The sequence below is a fragment of the Castor canadensis genome, chromosome 2 (assembly GCF_047511655.1).
Source record: "Castor canadensis chromosome 2, mCasCan1.hap1v2, whole genome shotgun sequence".
Taxonomy (NCBI): domain Eukaryota; kingdom Metazoa; phylum Chordata; class Mammalia; order Rodentia; family Castoridae; genus Castor; species Castor canadensis.
Genome location: NC_133387.1, coordinates 50908898 through 50930511, shown reverse-complemented (window position 1 = coordinate 50930511; position 21614 = coordinate 50908898). Strand labels below are relative to the sequence as shown.

General features: G+C 38.3%; 1 protein-coding gene across 5 annotated transcripts in view; it reads right to left on the bottom strand.

Annotated features, from left to right (window-relative positions):
• LOC109696870 (transcription termination factor 1, mitochondrial) overlaps window positions 1–21614 on the bottom strand; it is a 307446-nt gene that overhangs the window by 190915 nt on the left and 94917 nt on the right. The gene's annotated exons all lie outside the window — the stretch shown is intronic.

The following is a 21614-nucleotide window of genomic DNA, read 5'->3' as shown; positions in this document are numbered from 1 at the left end:
CGGAATCGATCTCACTCTGTAACAAGGCAGGAAAGGCCATCTTTCAAGGAAACACTTGCAAATTGCCTCTTCCTCCCCACCCCTCTTTTTTGGGATCGTGTTTTGTGATGGTCCTTGGGGACAAAATTAGAACCTTCTAGATGACTTCTGTATTCAGTGAAGCACAATGCAAAATAAAATCCAGTTGCAGGAATTTCCGTTAACTGTTTTCCATCTGGATGTTCAGAAAATTTAATAGCCAGGAGGCAGGCTATCCTGATTTGAGGAAATGAATTCAAAGCTGGTTTTATATACATAACACCACCCACTTCTTCCACTTTTACTTTGTGTGAAAAAGAATATGTCGAGAGAAAAGAAGTAAAATTTAAATACCTTTCCCTAGACCCTCTCAATTTTCAGAATATGAATATCATACTCCCACTGATTTTCTCAAACGCTGGGCTTTGAGAACATGATAGGTAAGATAGTAAATTACTTTCAGTAGACCATTTCCAAGGTTGTTTTCTCATTAGTTTTCATGTGTCAATTCGGTGGGTATGAATCTGAATATTCAGTTACAAAAGAAAAGGCTACAGGGTCAGAATACACTGTGCAGCCTTCTTTGTGCCTCTCAGCCACTTAGTTAAGACACCTCAGTGCTCACAACTTAAAGAACCCCTACTGCACCAGTTAGGGGCCTTTGGATCCCACATGTCTCTTCAGAAATCTGACAACCCATACAAGGCCTTTAAACAGACATGAAAACTACCTGAGTTCTCAGGGGAGAAGAGAAGAAACTGACAAACCTGGTATTTGACACCATCTCCTCAAATACAATATACACTCTGATACCATGGCACAAACACCAACTGCCTGATTTTTAAAATAATATAGGTTTTTGACAGTTGCTCTTATAACCATCTTAATAGCCAAGTGGGGCATGATATTAGTTTGATAGTTAAATAGTCAATGACATTGAGAACTATGTTCTTATGTTGTACTTACAACATAACTTATCTTGCAAAAAAGTAATATAGTTATTTGAATGGAAGGAAGTCACTAAAACTCAGTGTCTAGTCTCAGGTAAAACCCTGAAGTTTTATTCTTAACATTACAAAGAAAAGATATATAAAAACAAGAGTTGTTACACGTAATAGAGAAACAAAAACTAGATTGATTCAAGAATACACTTATAATTCATTCCTAGTAGGTTGAGCCATATGAAATTACTATTTTTGAAGGCAAAAGTGACCAAATATCAGTAGTTTTTTATGTTTCCATCTAATATTTAATGTTGTACTATAATTCAAAGTAAATCTAGATGGCATCTACTTCTCCCCAGTGCTATCACACTCTAGTTGAACACATCATCTTTCACCTGGAAGATTTTAATACCTTCCTAACTGGTCCCCTGCTTCCATTCTCTCTTCTGCAGGCAGAATGATTCTTTTTTAGCCTTGTAGGATTAACACAAATACATCAAAGTGTGCAGATGATGCGTGGACACCTTGATGAATTTTCACAGACTGAACCCATCCGTGGAACTAATGCTCAAATCGAGCAATAGAATATTCTCATAAATGGACTCGTGCAACGTGTCCGTTTTTGCATTTGGCTTTTTTCATCCCACATTGTACTTGAGTTGACATGTTGTTTCACTCTGTTATTTATAGCAACATTCCACTGTATGAATCCATTCCACTATTGATGAACCAAAGTGATTTTTTAATGTGAGATAGGTAAATAATTGCCCTACTTAAAACTCTTCACTTGTTTCATCTTGCATTTTAAAATATTCACAGTCCTTACCATGGCACTGGCCCACCTCTCCACCTCACCTTACCCACCCCCACCCATGCTCTAGCCACACTGTCCTTCTTCCTGTTCCCTCTGTTACTTGCCAAGCTCTTTTCCATTCCTGAGAGGTTGGCTCTGGCCACTAAGACCCCATCCTCTACCCATTCAAACTTCAAAGCCAAATTTACAAGGCTGGCTTTGTCTCATTCTCCATCTTAAACCAAGGCTATCTTCTCTAGTTGCCTTCTTTAACCTTCTTCCACTGCCCCGCTTATTTGACTTTTCTCTTTGGCTCTGACAGGAAAATACTATGTATAAAATAACATCTTTATTGATAGCAGACAGAAATATAACTCAGCTTTTTTTGTTTTAAGCAGAGCTGCACCCAGGAGAAAGGTGGGGGTTAATAAATAGAGTACAGCCAAAGGAGAAGGGGTCCAGGAACTAGAGGAAAGGTTAGTTTGAGAAGAATTAATTTAGACAGTAACACACATGTATAGGAAAGCAATGCAAGCCAACTCTCTGTATAGCTATCCTTATCTCAACTAGCAAAATCCCTTGGTCCTTCCTATTATTGCTTATACTCTCTCTTCAACAAAATTAGAGATAAGGGCAAATAGTTTCTGCCTGGTAGTGAGGGGGTCGGGGGGAGAGGAAGGGGGTGGGGAGGTTAGGAAGGGGGTGGGGAGGTTAGGAAGGGGTTGGGGGAAGGGGGGAGAAATGACCCAAACATTGAATGAACATATGAATAAAATAAATAAATAAATAAATAGTACAGCCAAACCTCAGTTCATTAAGTCAATTCAAACAATTTAATAGAAACACCATTCTAGCTGGTTTCTGCAATGTTAGACTTGTTGTTTTTTAAATGGTTAGCGGTTTTTCACTTTTTAATCTGTTGCTTCAGCATCATAGCCACTCAGTATAAGAATTTAGGACTCCAAGATGTCCACAACTTATAGAAACATTAAGACCAAAGTCTTATTATTCCATCTCCAAATTCCTAACTAAACTTCTAAGGTACCCTACAACATGCCTTGTGGGAGTGTTCCCTGCAGTGAAAGTGGCACAGACTTACCACAAACTATAAAGAGTTCCAAGAACAAAATCACTACATCTGAAGAAAGGGAGATTTTATATGAAAAGCATTTACAATGTTTTCTACAAGGTACAAAATGTTTCTACAGAGAAAAATGAAACAAAATTTACTCAGCTTTTCAAAAACTAAGCCAGAGTTTTCAATCAAGCAACTAAAGAAAGTAAACCAGCACATTTATGCCATTTGCAAGTGCTGAACATTTCTAATTAAGCAAAGAAAAGTGCTATATAAAAAAAGTAATGTGTTTTAAAGGGTGGTAGGGAAATTAAATGTGTTCAGCTGAGTTTAACTTCTTCATGAAATAAGCTCCTTATCCTGGTAAGAAATGGGTCATAGCAATAAAAGTATGCTGTAAATTCAACTTGACAAATGAGAAAATGAATTCCTGAGGGTAAGGCCTACTAAAGGAATATTTTAATTTAATCATGCAATGAATATTTTTGAGTGGCTTCTATATATGCAGGAAAAACTGCCTTACATATTTTAATGGGTAAAACATAGTATTAGTTAATATAGAAATAATTTGTTCTATTACTAACTTCTCAGTCAAAATATGGAAAGATCAAATATAACAAAAAAAAGTTAAACCCCTATGTAAAGGTGCCAGCTTCTAATATTTGCTTATAAAGTTCAAAAGTCAATGTGTTGCACCCACACCTTCAGACATGTACACAGCACTAGTCACTTCAGTGAGCAGAAAAGCAACCTGGCTCCTCAGCATCAATGTGATATGATGCCACCTTATGGTTGAAAATTGAACCTTATGGTTTAGGGCGATAAGCAATCACTTCCAGATGTACTTTCTTAGATCCCTGGAGAAAAAGATGCTGAGTACTACTAAACCTATAAAATTCACAATCTAAACACACAGAATCAACTTAATTCTGGGAAGAAAATAGAAAACAGTTAACAACGTCAGGGTGCAATGTCTGACTCACAGGAGGAATGTCTCTTTAAGTAAGATTCTGTCCAGGGGGCTACTCATCTGTCTGCTCATTCTGGGTATTTTCATAACCAATGTCACTGGATTTTTCTAGCTCAAATGACTGTTCTTAACACTACCTTTTCTTTACTTCAAGGTCATAAAAACAACAAAAATTAAAAGGGCCAGGCATGGTGGCACACACTATAATCCCAGCAACTCAGGAAGCAGAAGTAGAAGATTGCAGTCCAAGGCTTGTCTAGACAAAAATGTACGACCTTATCTAAAAACAAACTAAAGCAAAAAGGGCTGGAGGAGTTAAGTGGCAGAGCACTTGCATAGCAAGCAGGATGCCCTGAATTCAAAACCTAGTACCACCTAAAAGGATGCAATCAAGTGAAAATTTTTGGAATTAATCATATGTAGTTTGCTAGGCATCACATTGAATCATATGAAAGTACCATTCTTGCAGATTAAAAATTGCAAATATTGGAAATTTCATATGGTTCCTTCATCACCCTAAGCATAGAGGTCAATTTAATAAATTTAAATAATAAATATAATGGTAGTGTTAGTGTGATATTAAATGTCAGTCCCTTCTCACTAAACTTATTCAAGAGAAACCTGGTTTGGTCCTTCCCAAGTACAATTCATCAATGACATTTCTGTATGACAGACTGATTCTCTCTTTGGGCACCCTTGTATCCCCCCCATATGCTACACTGATATACTATTTACTTCCTTGCAAGCACTGTAGAAATTTCTCATTTAGTCTCACAGGTCCAAACTTAAAGTCAAGCAGCATTAACCAAACTTTTGTAGATCTGGCTAATTCTGTTTCTATTTACTATGGAATAAACCCAGGAACTTTGAAGAATACAGATGCCTTCGATGCCTATTCAATAAAATGCTGTTCTAAAATTCTAAAAAGGCCTTTCAGGGAATCAGAACCAAACTCACAGGTAACAAATTGTTCTTTCTCTAACAGCTTTTCCATGTTGAGCTCTTCTTTCCCTCCTTTGCATATTTATTTATATATTCTATTCAGACAAGCTCCCTTACATCTAGTAAAGGATTGGAGCTGTCATCTTACTACTAAGGAGAAAGGCCACCTTGAGGGCTCCTGGTTTGAAGTTCCTATTCAAATGCCAAAGCACACAAAGACATGATTGCTCTGTGAGCTAAACCAGGTCATTTCCTCCTCTGTGCTTTGCTTCCATCTAATGCCTAAAGGGACAGATAATCCTTAACTTCCACCTCTAAGAGAAAAGGAAGGAACATATTCTAAGTGCCCATTTCATACACAATACGGAATGTTAATGTCATCTGTTTGGGGCAGCCTTAGGTAGTAGGCTCCGCAGGGCAGATCCTCCTCTTTGAATCACAAGAGACACTAGGAGTCACCTCACAAATTATGCTGTTTTAATCTTGAAATTTAGGATTTGTTTATAGCAACTTGTACAGCTACCCATGCATACCGTTATTAACAACGCACCTTTTTCCTCTCCTAAATATTTATTTGACTTCTAATTGAGCACAAGAATCTAAACATCCACCTTTAGAACACTTATTTCCAGCCTGCGAAAGTACGTGTGGCCAGAATCGCATCACACAGATATCCATTCAAGGGCCCGCTTGGACTCCCCCATGTGGCTGCCATTTCACTCCTGCAGTGCTCTCTGTTTAACCTTTTGGCTCCTTGAGAGAAGTAGCAGAAGTCACAGCATGAAGAATAGAGGTTCTCAGAAGTTGCTGAGATCAAAGGGGTCCACCCTGCATGAACAGCATTTCTCTCTTCCTGGGTAGATTTTTCTTTCACTATCTGGTAGGGAGAGGAGGAGAGACAGAAGTTGGGTTTTTTTGTTGTCCTTGTTTGTTTGTTTGTTATTAATCCCAATATGACAACTTCAGAGGAGGAATTTAGAAGTTTCACAACTAGAAAAATGCATATCTTAACTGATGCTGATGTCAGATACAGCCTCCTCTGAGAAGGACACAGACAGAGCCTAAAGATTCTTACAGTAAATAACTGCCCCCCCAGACTGTGTATGAAGAAATCTGTTTAACAAATGCTAGCTCCCTACGTTCCTCCTTTTAACTGAACATTTGCTTTTCTTAGGAAATGATGGCCTTTTCCTTCCCTACAGCCCCAGACTTTATCTCATTGAGCCTTAAAAAACTGAGAAACCACCCACTGCATCACCCAGGGCCCCTTTAAGAGACATTACCCCCACTTTCCAGAAATTGCTCAGGGGCAGCAATCCCTGCTCAGAGGACCAAGGGGCAGAAAGAGCTCCTGGCTTAGGTGCAAGAGGTCATCTCAGTCCACTCCTTTATCTCTTTGCCCAAGGCTGGCTGGACAACCACCTCACCAAAAGCATGGTGAACAGTGGATGCTGTGTGCATGTACAGAATACCACGCTGACCCCCTATTAATATGTACAGTTAATATGTGTGATTAAAAATGACTTTGAAATTTCAAAATAACAAAAAATAGTGAGGCTCATCAGAACACAAAAAGACCTATATGCAATCATAATTTAGGGATCTGATAAAGTTCAAATATACAGACATTTCAAGCTACCATAACTACCAGCCACATACAGCCTATTTAAATTTAAGTTAACTTGAATTAAAATAAATTAGAAATTCAGTTCTCCAGTCACACTAACTACCAGTGGCTTTTATCTTGGAGTGGCCCAAATATGGAGATTCCCATCATTGCAGAAAATTATACTGGACAAACTGATATAGATAGTGTAGGGAGGCACACCTGGACTCTTCAAACCCATGTCTGTCATCTTTCGTTCCTATCAGTAAACATCTTTTGAGCATCAACTTCATGTGAAAAATTGTACAAGATGAAGATGACTGTGACTGGCCATTGGGAGCTTATATTTGAGATTTAGAAATATACATATCATTAACAGTCTGCATTATAAAACAGAAATACATGCTATCATGAAAGAGGAAGAAAATTGCTGTTCTCACATGAGCAGAGAGGTATGAAACCGTTTCACACTGATCTTTGGAAGTCTCTGGATTCCAAGATAATAAGCACTGTCCTTCATTGAGAAGCTGCACATTTCCATGCTGTCGGCTCCACAGAAACAGTATTTGGATGTGATCCATCTAAACTGTTTTGAAAACTGGTTTAAAAACATTCACTTTGGTAAGGAGAGACATATGAAACATAAGAGACAACACATGTTGATGGAAAGAGTATGATTCAGTCAGAAGAACTGTTTGAGAGCTAGTTCTATACTTACTAGCTGTGTAAGCTTGGGTAAGCCACTTAACCTCTCTGAACCTCAAAATCCTCATTTTCAAAATGAAGAAAATAATCCTTACCCCATCTTCCCCACAGGTGAATCCTATAAAATTAACAAAATACTGGAAGCACTTCTGAAAGAGTATACTATTATTACTGAAAGTGACATGATACGCTGTAGGACATATAGATCCACTTCAAGCACGTAAAATTTGAAATACAGATAGAAGGCTCAAAGGTCTGCACAAAGAATGTCATAAAATTCTCAATCTACAAAACCTTGTTTAGATTTAAAAGCAAAAAAATGTATACTCTCCATCAGCATCATTACCTCTTCTATTGGGACCCACCCAAGTTCACTACATCTTTATCCCAAAGGACAATTTCCCTCATGCCAGTGTGAACTTACCTTGAATAAAAAAATAATTCAAATTTTCCTAACTAGGATAAGCCAACCAATGAATGAGAAATGGCATAGGTTTGTTTGATATGTAGAAGAGAATGATTGGTGGGAACCTTGCCCTGCTGTACAAATGGAAGGAAAAGAAGCTGTGGAACAGTTGCTGGATATGTGTTCTGTTGATTTCGTGAGGAATTTTAATAAGAATTTCACACTTTGTAACCACAGCTTTTGAGTTCATCCATGAAAATGCTCAATGCTTCTGTAAACGTAAGATGACACCACTTTTACTTTCCTGCAACTCTCAGCTAAAATAGCACGGGATGATTTCTTTTTGAGCAGTGTGACTAGATGGGTTTTTTCCAGATGTTCAGGGAATGGTTTCAATTACCTGGTGCTATGCCTTAATTTTCGAGCACCCCCTTGAACCTATTGGGTTTGGCAGTTCCAGCAAAAGAACAGAACCACAGAGGGAGCCATCCAGCCATCCAAGTTATGGTTTCACCAAGCTCACCATGGAGCTGGCACAGACTCATGTATAATAGAATAAAAATGCTTATGCTGGGATGTGAGACACCAAATAGCATAAATTTTAAACAAGGAGGTCTAAGGTTAAAATAATAAATTTTAAATGATGTATGCCACATGTGACATTTTGGTTCCAGACGTAACAAACCCAAACCAAAGTCTTTTGCTTGACAATTCCAAAACAATATCACTCTCCTAGGTTTCTGATTTTGTTTTTGCCTCAATTGCTCATAGATTATACTCTGGCAAACTTGGAGACAACACAATACTGTTGAAAGTGCACATGCCAGGAAGACTGCCCAATGACCTTCTGCTAAATCATCCCCTAATTCTTCTTTGCTGTGGTCACTTAACCATTTCCACAAGTGTGGCATAGACTTTTTCTTCTGAAGGAAATTTTAAATAATCACTATCAGTAAATAGAATAGTGAGCTCTCCTCCTCCCCAAAGAAAACAGTAGACATTTTTTTTCTAATGTAATTGGCCATTTATCCCAATCTTAGCAATTTATAGGTCACCTATGTGAAACTAAAATCTCAAAATTTTAATAGCAAATTATAGACTTGTCAGTCATGGACAATTTCTGAAGTAAACTCCAAAAAAATCTAAATTTGGTGTATGTTTTATAACTCAGTTAAAAGATCCATTAGTCTTCATTTCTTCACTATTTTGAAGGGTTTTTTTTCCTTTTTCGTTGTGCTGGGTGGGAGTAACATTGTAGCATTTACAAAGGTTCTTACAGTGTATCAAATATATTTTGAAATTTTAATTTTTAATTATTTTGAAGACTTTGAAACATGTATTTTTATCTTGAAATGTTTCAACCTTAAAGTCAGGAATATAAAGTAATCATGGCAGTAATCGTTACTTAGGCTTTTTATGAGGAAGGTAAGTAAATTATAATACTCCCTCATTATATTATAATAAGTTAGTAGGAGCCCAAGATCACACAAGGGATTAACAAATAATGAAGCAAAAAACTGGTGAGTATCTGGACACATGAAGTCAATCAAATATGAAAATATAATGAAGGCTAGTTTCATACTTTTGTTGAACTACAAAAGCATATGTAAATTTATAATAAAAGTATTACATAACAGAATAATAAAATATTCAAAGACCAATGAGAAAATAAACCAAGCTCTTCCTAAACCACAGTTCTTATGTAATAGGTACCTAAATGTTTTTTGTTTTGTTTTGTTTTTCTGCCTGATCAGTAACAGTACTTAACAGCAAAATAATGTACCCCTAGGGCACAAGCAGGAGAGAGGGGAAAATCAAGTGTAATCCAGGAACATCTGGATGAAAGCAGAAAGAAGCAATGTACTACGGGAGAAAAGTGAAAGGAGACAAATGATCACAGAATTCTGAGCTGGAAGGACCTGAGCACTCACATATTCTGCCCCAGCATTTTACAAACAAGAACTTGAGGCCTAGATAAGGAATTGACCAAAACCAAGAATGTTGGAACCACAATTACTCCTTCCTTCCATTCAACCAGTGCTCATGCTACCAGCCCTATTCTTCAGTCCCAACCCTAGCCAAGAATACTTAATTGTCCAGGGATAACCCAAGAAAATCCTTCCATACCTCTGATTTCTCTTCCCTAAAAGTAGGATAATATCAGACACTTCATTGTCTTCATAAGATCATTGCGAAATATCATTGCATAGACAATTAACATAATAAAGTTATACACTCGAAAAAATAAAAAGGAAACATCAAAGCAGTTTGTTTTCTAAAGATTATTTGAAGTTACAAATGCACAGAAAATTCTCAGAGATCAAGGTCTTAAAGAAGGTTCAAGCCAGTAAATTCATAGGCCAGTCATAAAACACAAAGACCTCTTACCTTTTCTCAAATGCTTTTCCAAAGTTATCCAAGTCAAAATGATTATGGAAAAGAAAAGAAAATCATAACATCGAATTATAACACAGCCATTAAAATGTTCAAACAAGGAACTGCAATAAATGTGTAAATTTAAATTTGGTGATTTTTCTTTGTGTATTCCTCATAGTTATTCATGATACATGCACTATCATTTGCAAGCAAAGATAAATATTCTTTATTGATGCCAGCAAACATTCTTTGTAGCAAAAACTTACTAATGAACATCTTCTCACCAGTGGGCCCCCACCTCCCACCAAGAAGAAAAAGCAGCTAATTATTTTCTTGGATTTTTTTTTCAATTTTTATATTATCTTTTATATATTAAACAAAAAAGATGACTGAAAGTCTATGAGCCCTTTAAATCATATTTTATTGCATTTCTTTTCACCTACCTCTGCTATAGGGAGAAAGAAACCATTCTTATTGGTTTTATATGAAATAAGCCAACATGTGATAACTTCTGGCATCAAGTTATATTGAAACCATTGGTGTAAAAACAGGCTATAAGTTTATTTCATCATAATTATTGTGTTTATAATGACTAAAGAAAATAAGAGTCCTCTATGATTCTGTAGGATTCTTTGCACATAGGAAAACCACGGCCTTTTCTAATATACCCAGGTCTAGCCTAAGAACATGGAAATGAGCATAGATTCCAATTATTCCATTTACAACCAATACAAACAAGCATAAGTTGCTTAAAATCAAAGTTGATTAGAAATGAGTTCAGAAACAAGCCCTTCAATATGTTAATCATATCTATGGTCTGTAATCCTAAAGTATACCAAATATAAAGCTACAAGCACTGTTTCAGATACTGGTGATTTCATTTTGTTCTGTTCTCCACTGATAGACTGATTCTCTGATCCATACCCACCATCCTACTCAAACCCTGAGTCATAGGAGAAACTTGTCAAGATCTACAGTGAGAGCAAATCTCTAATCACTAGAGCATTCAGGTCGAGAGGGTGGGATTCTTCAAGGTAGAGGCCCTATGGAAAGTAGTAGAGACTAACAGTGGGAAAAGACTTCCACTTCTGACCACAACATAGAAATATTTCCTCTTAAACAGCTATAAAACTTACAAGACATATGAAATAACTCTTTTCAGATGTTGGGCAACAGTCAATCCCAAGGATAAGGAAAACAAGGTAAGCCTAGGAGCACTTAATAAACCTTGGTGTCAGGTGTTAAAGTGACTTACATTAGAATTCAGAGCCTCTGTGGCAGCTGGAATTTGTGGGATGTGATACTGGAGAGAAAAGGGCTGTGTAATCTTCTGTACAAATACATAATTCCAGGTTGATAAAAGTGCTATAAAGGAATGAACAGAAGTTCCAGAATTCTGCATCAGGATTTCTCAGTCTTTGGATAAATCCTCCTCAATAGATTTATAGAACCAGACACCACAAAGCCAGGGAAAGAACAACTACTAGAGATCCCACAGGACTTGAAACATTCAAGTTTCAATCTGTTAATTAGAAAAGACCTCCCTAAATATCCTGAGCTTCCAACAAACTCTAGAAAGACTATGCCGTAAAACTAGCACAGTTGCTCTTCAACAGCCCTAACAAAGCTAAAAACAATCCATCATGGCTTCTAATCCTAATGGCCTCTTTGGTGAGCATATCATATCAAGCATATCAAGCTAACAGTGCTGCTTATCATTCAGCCAAGGCCTGGGTGCATTTATATTACACTAGATCAGATCTACAGCCAAAATCCTAAGTGAACAAGAACAAATGGGTTGTGCCTCCTCCCTGTAATCCTAGCTTCTTGAGAAGCAGAGATTGGGAGGATCATGGCTCAAGACCAGTACAGGTCAAAAAAGTTGATGAGACCTCATCATGCTCATCTCAATAGCTGGGCATAGGTGGCATGCTCCTGTCACCCCAGCTACTGAGGGAAATATAAATAGGAGGATCATGGTGCAGACCATCCTGGGCAAAAGGCAAGACCCTATCTCAAATATAACCAGAGTAAAAAGGACTGGAGGCCTGGCTCAAGTGGTACAGTGCCTGCCTAGGAAGCACAAAGCCCTGAGTCAAAACCCTAATACCTCCCGGGGCGGGGGTGGGGGAAATGAATGGATTAAAATATAAATGTAGAGTTCATATTTCTTCCTAGTTGGTATTTTTCAAAACCAAGTCAGAAGGCATGGTTTGCAAATTAGGCAATCTTAACAAGGAATTTTTGAATCAATTAATGAATCTCACTAAAAAACCTTGAAACCCATTTCAGCATTTTCACCAATCCCTCTAACACTCATCAGTTACATAGCAAAACTCTTTTTTTTTAATAATACTAAAATCTAGAGTGTTGGGGAATGGCCGTGTGCTGAGTTTTTTACATGCATCTCTCATCTCAGCAACCCTTCTGAGGTGGAATTAACAGGACTACTACCTACAGATGACAAAACAGAGAAATTTGGTATAAATTTGCTAAATGTCGCCAGGTTCTAAAGGATGGAGAAAGGTTTCCAGCCCTCAACTGTAGGGTTCCAAAGCCATGCACTTAATCATAACACTCACCCAATTCCCTATACTGAGATGGAAATGTCTGCTCTCAGACACTCTCATAATCCATTCCAACCTAAAAATTCCCACAAAAATATAACAATCAGGTAAGTAAATAAATGCCAGACTTTCCTTTAGTGAGTTTTGTCCAATGCCTTCCCATCTCAAGCAGCTAGACAAACTGAATTGTGTGCATTTTTTTTTTGATCTGGGCCTGGGTTGGAGGTATGGTAGCATTTTAAAATTATGGGGTCTGGAAAACTCTGTTGTGGTATTTTTATCAAAAGTGGAAATTTCCAAAGAAGACCAAATTCTTAGATACAGTCTTCTCAAAACTCTCATCTGTAATTTACTCTATACATAACTTTCCCTATTGGTTTGGCTAATCATGTAAAGATCCTATACACATTCTTAAATGTTTAGACTTTCAAAAAAGACCTGAGTCCTACAAAAGCTCACAGTGAATCTTCCTGGACCTCATCTTCCTTACCTACAAAAGAAAAACCTTGAACTACATTGTTGGCATTCCCTGAATTATAGTACACCAATCCTACGAGATACTTTCCTCAAAAAAGAAATTCTAGGTCAAACAAGTAGAATTTCAAACATAGTCCATAGTCCACTAACAATAGATGAGTTGAAAAAATACGAAGGCCCAGGAAAATCCTGAGGTAAAGAAATCTGCTTAACATTGTTTAATCTTAAATTGTCCAAACTATTTTACCATGAAGCCATATCTCAGGAAAAAGATGTCTATAAACACCTGATGAAAGCAGTACCCATTAACTCACTCAAAAACTATTTAGTGATCAATGACTATGTGCCAGACATTGCATGAGCAATTCGGGATAAATTGGTAAGCAGAATAAATGTCCTTTCTCTCTCAAAGCCTGGCGTTTTGTTGGGAAGACAGACCAACAAATACGAATGCAAGTCAAGAAAAGTTCTCTGAAGGAAATTAATGATTTTTTTAAGATAAAATATTGGAGATAGGGGCATACGTAGATAGGATAATTTTTAAAAAGGTCTTTCTGCTGATATCAAGATATCAGAGTATCTTAAATGATACTGCTGTAATATATGAGATTCTAGGGTAATTAGAATCATTTAAGGTGATATTTGAAGAATGAGAAAGAGTCTCCCTGTGAAAAGCAGAAGGCATTCCAGGCAAAATACCAGCATCTGTGAAAACCACAGGGTACAAAATAAAACTGCTTAACAAATTCAGAGAATTGAAAGCCCCATGAGGCAGAAGAGGAAGAGTGACTCTGGGAGGCACTGGAGAAATTGGGAGGGGCTGGATCATGCAGAGCTTCTGGAAAAGAGCTTGGGTTGCATTCTAAGTCATTGGAAAAGAGTGAAAAACCAGGAAGTGACCTGATTCGATTTGATTTTCAGAACCTTTTTTTTTTTTTTTTTTTTTTTGGTGGCACTGGAGTTTGAACTGAGGCCTTGTGGCTACAGAACTGAGGCTTCAATCCCATCTCAGTCTATTTTGTGCTTCTGTAACAGAAAACCCAAGACTGGGTAATTCATAGTATGCAGACATTTCTTACCATTCTAGAGGCTGAGAAATCCAAGGTCAAGGACTTTCTTGCTATATCATCCCATGCCAGAAAGCAGAAGGGTAAGAGAAAACCTGTGTGAGAGAGAGGGAAGGGGGCCAACTTCAAGCTGCTCCCTCAATAACTAAAGTACTCCCAAGATAACATCATTAATTCATTCATGAGGGCAGAACCCTCATGACATAATCACCATGTATGTTCAACACTGTTACATTGGTAATTAAGTTTCCAACACATCTAGGGCTGCCTCCCATGAAAAACCTGTAGCATGGGACCTTATGACTTAAGTTATTCCAACTAGTTTGCCAAGCCTCTTGGTCTAAAGTAACTTTAAGTCAGCTACTTTACAAAAGTGCTTACAAAATCGCAGCTGCCACGCTCATGCTGTAACTCTGCGCCCACAAGGGGAGGAGGGAAAGCAAACAGGCGTACCTGTGCACAGGATGCCGGCTCTGGACACAGCAAAAAAGTCTGCCACAGCTAAGAAAATCCATAGAGAGGACCCAGTACATCCTGGGCCGCCAACCACACGTGGTGATGACTGCAGCCCACCCCCACTTCCCCTAGAATAAACAAACGCAGAGTACACAGGAAAGGGGGGAGGGGCGACAGGCCGCAGGATCAGGCCTAGGCAGTCAGGGTCACTTGTCCCAGGTGTGTGTGCAGGGAGTGGCGCCTTGCACAAGTCCTGCTCCTAGCCCCACCTCACACCTCAGGGCATCAGACCCAGCCCTTGTAAGCCAATTATTAGCGCAAGGTTATAGTTCCAGAAATAACAAAATGGACACTACTGTGGTCTCTAAACTTCTCATTCAGAATTTTCTATACCTTTGGCCTCAGCATTAATTTTTCCCTCCAAATATTAACACTAGTTGTCCCATATAGCACTGTTATTGGCCTAAAATACCCTCTGAATGCCCTTCTCTAACTTTACAAATGATTTCTTTGTTAAAAAGGTAGCCTTTATTAAAGAGGCTGCCTGCTGTTAGCTAAAAGACAGGATCCTAACGTTTTGTTCTTTCTAGATAGGACCTGCATCTTCCAGTCTTCTGGCTGGTAGATGTTGGAAGCTTTGTACTGAGGCCTGGCCTCAGTATGCCTTGGGTGACCAACAGAAGTGGCCTTCACAGGGTTCCTTAAATTATAATACCATACTCCAATTAGACCTTTTCTGTAAAAGTAAAAACGTAAACTGAGGTCCCCTATACAAATTTCTAACTTCTAAGCCAAGAAAAACGTAGTTTAACCTAGACCAGATCCCTCATTCTTCAAGTGAGGAAAGTGAGCCCCAGAACAGTTCAGAGACTTGCTCTCCAGAGTGTCAGGTGTCAATGTAAAATAACAACTTTACTTTATAGCAACAACTTAAAAAGAAGAAAAAATACTCTTACCTTTCTACAGCATCTTAAGGAAGCTATCAGAAAACATACCACGGTGGACTCAGAGTCACAGGTGAGAGAGGTTCTCCTCAAAGATAAATTCCTAACAGACAGCCCCAGATATTTGTAAAAAACTCAGACTGGCTGAAGGGAAAAGTCATTGAACCAAGTAATACAGCTAGCCATGTCTGTATTTATGACTATGTCTGTATGTCCGGAACCTTACTAACAGGAGAGAAAAAGAAAAGAGACACCATGGCCTCATTGCAGCTCTCAGAGAGGGCCCCACCCGACTGAGGCCTGAATCCTGAACTTGCTACCATGGTGGACAGGAGGGGCACTTCTGCAGAGAATGCTTAAGGGTGGACAGCCCGGGAGACAGCCCCACCCCCAACCGGGACCCTGCCCTCTGCAAGGGTAACCACTGGAGGTCTAAGTGCCCCCGTCACCAGGTGGAAGGCGAGGTGCCACCTCCTATAGATTGATGGGTCCAAGCCTCCTGTCCACACTCCACTTCTTGGCATCAATGTTGAGGAGCCATAATGGCAGAAAAACAAAAGGCCATTTTCCTCCTAGACAGTGGAGCCCAGTTCTCTGTTTTACCTTTTTCTCCTGGTCCCCAGTACAATGACAAAAGTTATCATTGGGGCAAATCTGGCTAGCCCCTAGAGTGCTAGTTTACTTGGCCTCTGGCCTGCTCTTGGGGAGACCTCCTCTTCTGTCACTCTTTCCTCATAGTACCTAAAACTCCAGTGTCCCTGCTGGGACAGGATTTACTATCTCAATTAAAAGCTCAAATTTTCCTCCCCCCAGGCAGCTATCTCTTCTGCCCCCTCCTTCATGAACAAAGAGATTCCACAGTGTGGACAGATGAGATGAGTGTAGGGTGAGCCAGAATGGCCCTCCCTATTCAATTAAAACTTAAAAATCCCTCACAGTTTCCACACCTAAAACAATATCCCCTCAAGCCTGAGGGACATATGAGGCCTTATGCCTATTCCTTAAAACAACAAGGGCTACTAATTATTTGCTCCAGCCCCTATAATAAATTTAAAATTCTTATAAAAGTTAATTTTAAAATACAAGTTACAAAGTAAACAACTGGAAAGGATATAGATAGGTAATAAATGTATTTTTTGAGATGTTAAAAGAAAAAGGAATTTTTTTTGGATGAGAAGGGATTTTTAAAAAAAGGTTTATCCTAAAGATTGTTTCAAATAGGAGGGATAAAAACAAGCCATCAAAGGGTTTAATATATTATATAAAGATCTAAGTAAGTTTTTAAAGTGCATAATAAGAAACTTCAGTGTGTGATAAAGTTAAAGTTGACTATAATCTAAGAGTTGCCTAAAAGATTTTTAGGGTCATGTCAAACTAAAATGAAATCCTCTATGTCTATAAAATAACAAAGTTATCTTAATATTGTTCTGGTCTGAGTAACATCTACAAAAAACCATTACAGAGAAAGATTTTATCAAAGAAATTATTCGTGTTTTCTGCTGATCTTGTCAAGCTTTAAGTACTACTAAATCAGAGTTCATTTATATATTTGCTTATGTGTCTTAAATGACCACCTTGTAACAGTGTTATGTTATACTTCATCTAAATACGGTACAAACATTTAAAAAGTTAAAAGTGTCAATTTATATAAAATAATGAGCTAAAGCTCTCTTTTATCCAAGAGTGTTACATTTAAATCCTGACAGCCCCTGCCTCCCACAGGTCACCTACCTAGGTGTGACCTTAAAGGGACAGACTCACTCCCTGAGTCATAAATGCATCAACTCAATCTTCCACTTCCCAACCCCCATACCATAAGACAGCTTACAGCTTTCCTGGCAGTTATGGGATTTTGCAGAATTTAGATCCCTAGGTATGTAGTCCCTTTTTATGCTCCTCCTAATATTCCTATTTGGGTCTTTGATAATGTGTGGCCACCCGTTTCTCTCTCTGTAGTTGGAGGACTCTTGAAATTGTCTAGGGAAGAACATTTCACTGTGGTTCTCCTGGCCAATGCCCATCCTAATGCCTGTGTTCTCGCTCTCCTATTCTTAAGCTTCCTCCCTTGTATCACACTGCATGTCTCTATTGCTAATCAAAAATTTAACCGGTTGTACTTCCAGGGATACCAACCTCTCCAAAACCACCCTGAAAACTACTGTGAACCGCCCTGAAAACTCCATGCAGGACACCACAGGAGCCTGAGGATCCTGCCCCATACAACACCTCCTGCCAGCAGGAAGCAGTTAAAGAGATCGATGCTTCGCCCCAATTCCTGATCCTCAGCCCCTACCCTCATCATTATTAAAGAAAAAATGGGGGAATGATAGAACAATAATGTCGCCATTTTGTGAATCAGCCAAAATGGCAGCCCCGCCCTTAAACAAATTCCCGTGCTCTAAGACAGCCCCACCCATACCAGAGACTACTACACCTGTACTAACTTCCTTACCCTCCCCTTCTATAAAAGCCACTGCTCGCCCAGACTTGGGGCTGCGTCATCTTTTCCCTGGCCAGCCTGGCAGTTTGGGCCTGCCATTAAACTTTGCTCTATGGACATGAGACTTTTCTCCTGAGCTTTCTTTGAGAGCGGCGTTTTTCCTAACAATTTAAAATTCCTCAGGTTGCCATCTTAGGTGACTTGCATTGTTTAAAGCGTTCTTGTTTCTTCTGGATCCTCATACAGCTCCATTGCCCATGAAAATTGCCCTCCCAACTATGTTCCCTAACCCATTCCCCAAGCCTTTTAGCCAAACAAGAGAGATTGTGAACCTTTGACCTGGACAAATCCCAGGAAGGGGGAAGGAACAACTGCGTCAGGGATATAAGGAGGAGCCACTGTCAGCCATTTTGTGCTCCCATGTCCACTCAGCTGGAGTAAGTTCATGCTTGCACCCTTTTGATCAAAAGAAATTGCCTTGTCAAGATTTTCTCTGTCTCTCATGTGTCTATTTTTGGCACTGGAGGGTCTTTAATTCCAACATTACCATAGCAGTTGATTTCATCAAAGCTAGCAAGAGGGGCAGGTGCAGTGATTCATACTATAATCCCAGTAGAGAAAAGGAAGATTGAAGCCTACTGAAGCGAAAAGTTAGTGAGACTCCTATCTCAACATATAAGCTGGGTATGGCTGTAGAGCATTTGCCTCAAAAGTGCAAGGCCCTGAGTTCAACCTCTACTACTGCCCTCCCAATAAATATATATATATATATATATATATATATATATATATATATATGATAAGAAAAACAGTATTTTGGAAACCCTATTAATCAGTTCTCAGCAAATTGTGAAAAACATAGTAAGCAATTGCTAATGGAAATCTCTTTCAAATAGAATGTTTCCAAATTCTACCATCTTGTATATTATCCTACAATTGATTTAAAAAAGAAAAAGTAGAAATATGGCAAGGGTCACTCCCCTGGTCTTCTCAAGCAGCATTTGTGAGGGCTGGTAGAGTGGGTCAAGTGGTAGAGTGGGTCAAGTGGTAGAGTGCCTGCCTAGCAAGCATGAGGTCCTGAGTTCAAATCCCAGTGCTGCCAAAAAAAAGATTTATAAGAAGCATTTGTGATTCTGACAAAGTGTTCCTTTTTTTCCTTTCTTTTTTCATTTTTTGACATTAAGATTACTTGACTGTTCTTTCATAGGACCAAAAGCCTTATTATTTCAATTTTGAAAAATCCATAAAAGTAGGCAAATATAATTATATTACATCCATATAGGATCCATTTTCTATAACAAATGTGCCAAACTAATATGTTTTTTCAAAAGAGCAAATTAGGTACAGAGTATAAAGGAATTTTATGTGTTGCCTTCATAGTTTTTCTACAAACTATGCTAAAAATTGTGTTAAAAAAAAGTAAGTCAGCACATCAAAAAAAAAAGTTAGACATGGGCTGGAACTGTGGCTCAAGTGGTAGAGCACTTGCCTAGCAAACACTAGGCCCCAAGTTCGAACCACAGATTACATATCATGACCAAGTGAAATTTATCCCTGGCAATACAAGACTCATTTAACATATGCAAATCAATCAGTGTAATACATCAGAGTAGCAGAATGAAAGATTAAAAATGACATGATTATTTCAATGATGCAGAAAACACATTTAACAAAGCTCATCATTCTTTCTTGATAAAAACTCTTAACAGTTTAGGTACAGAAAAATGTTTCTTAACATAGTAAATGTCATTTGTGAAAAGCCCACAGTAACATCATCATCAATGGAGAACAACTGAAGGCTTTTCTACTAAGATCTGGCATGAGGCTGGAATGCCCATTCTCACCACTTCTGTTCAATATACTACAAAACTACTATCAAGAACAATCAGACATGGAAAAGAAAGGAATCTACATCAGAAAGGAAGAAGTGAAATTACCTCCATTTGCAAATGATACGATTCTATATGTGAAATTCCTAAAAATTCCACCTTAAAAAAATGTTAGAAGCAACATATAAATCAGCAAAGATACAAATTATAAAATAAATAAACATATAAAAATCAGTGGATTTCTATATACAAAGAGCAACACAGATGAAAGAGAAATCAAGATAACATTACAGTAACATTAAAAATGAGGAATAGCCAGGTCCCAGTGGCTCACACCTGTAATCCTGGTTACTTGGAAGACTGAGGTCGGGAAGATGATAGTTGGAGGCAAATAGTTCTCAAGATCCCATCTCCAAAATAAACAAAGTAAGTATGGACTGGAGGTATGGCTCAAGCAGTAGAGCGCCTGCTTTGCAAGCACAAAGCCCTAAGTTCAAACCCTAGTCCCACAAAAGAAAAAAAAAAAAAAAAAACTAGGAAAAGACCTAACAAGGAGGTGAAAGATTTGTACACTGAAAAGTATAAAACATTGATGAAAGAAATCAAAGAAGACACAAATAAATGTAAAAACATCCCATGTTCCTAGATAGGAATAATTAGTGTTATTAAAATGCCCACAGCCACTTTGCTTACTGTGGCAGTAAGCAAACTGCTTACAGCCACTTTGTCAATACAAAGAGGAGACCTGACTGAAAATAGCTATGCTGAGGTGGAAAAAGGAAAAACAGACCCTGATAACAGTTTGAGATTCACAGTCTAGGGCACGTTTCCCTTCCATGTCTCACATCTGATCAAAGGCAAATATTCTTAGTATCCTTTGTCCAACAAACACTGGAAAGAAAAGCCAATCAACACAGCCACCTCTTCTTCATTCCTGTGGTCAGAGCAGCTAGCAGACTGGTCTCTGCCTCTTAGGTTTTCCATGTAATCACCAAACACCAGTGAAGTATGTTCTCTTAACCACAGAGGACATATATCAAGTTCTCCATGCCTCTGTTAAGTCTCCTTTCTCTTAATTTGAAAGGAAGAAAGAACACTGTCTTTTATAGTTGGAATCTTAGATGTCCCCCACAGGCACATGAGTTGAAGGCTTGGTTTTCCCTCTCTCTCTCTCTTTCTCTCCTTCCTATCTGCCATGAGGTAAAGAACCTCCTCTGTTACATGCTTATGCCATCATGCTATTCTGCCCAAGCCATGAGGCCAAGCAACTATGCACTGAACTCTCTGAAATCGTGAACCAAAATAAATTCTTCTTTAAGTTGGTTTTCTCAGTATTTGGTCACAATGATGATAAAACTGACTAACACACTCCCTCAACCACCCCCTTAGAGGAACAGATAGTACTTAGGAGAACTCTCACCAAAGAAATCCTGATAAATCTTGAGACCATCTCTACTCTCTACTTTTTTTGACCTTTATATGATCAAGGATTCCAGAATCATGTAACCAGTTCTCAGTTGATCCTTTGCAAATTCTCATAAGAACTACCTTCTCCTTTGGAATATAGTACTAGTTGTATCTTTGGATCTTGGCAGAAACTTCAATTTTAACATTCTGTTTTATATATGAACATCACTCATCATGCATTTTGCAAAGTAAAAGGGGAAACTGGTTCAGTGTTTTCACATTTTGTAGAGTTCAAAATGAGAAACATGATCCATGAATAACCATAGGTAAGAATCATGCTCACATTTTTATTATATGAGGAGCTTTGAAGGGTTTAGAAGAAAGATGATTAAGATGTATAAATATTAAGGATAAAGGAATTACAGTCTCTTAAAAAGTAAATGCCTAACTATATTCCTCGCATATAAGAATGACTGCACCACAGGGGATGGTGTCGGGCTACTTCATCTAAACTCATGACAAGTTTGACTTGGCTAGCAGAATAGATGAACCTAAATCTTGGCAGAAAGAGTTATTAAATATTTAATGGGTT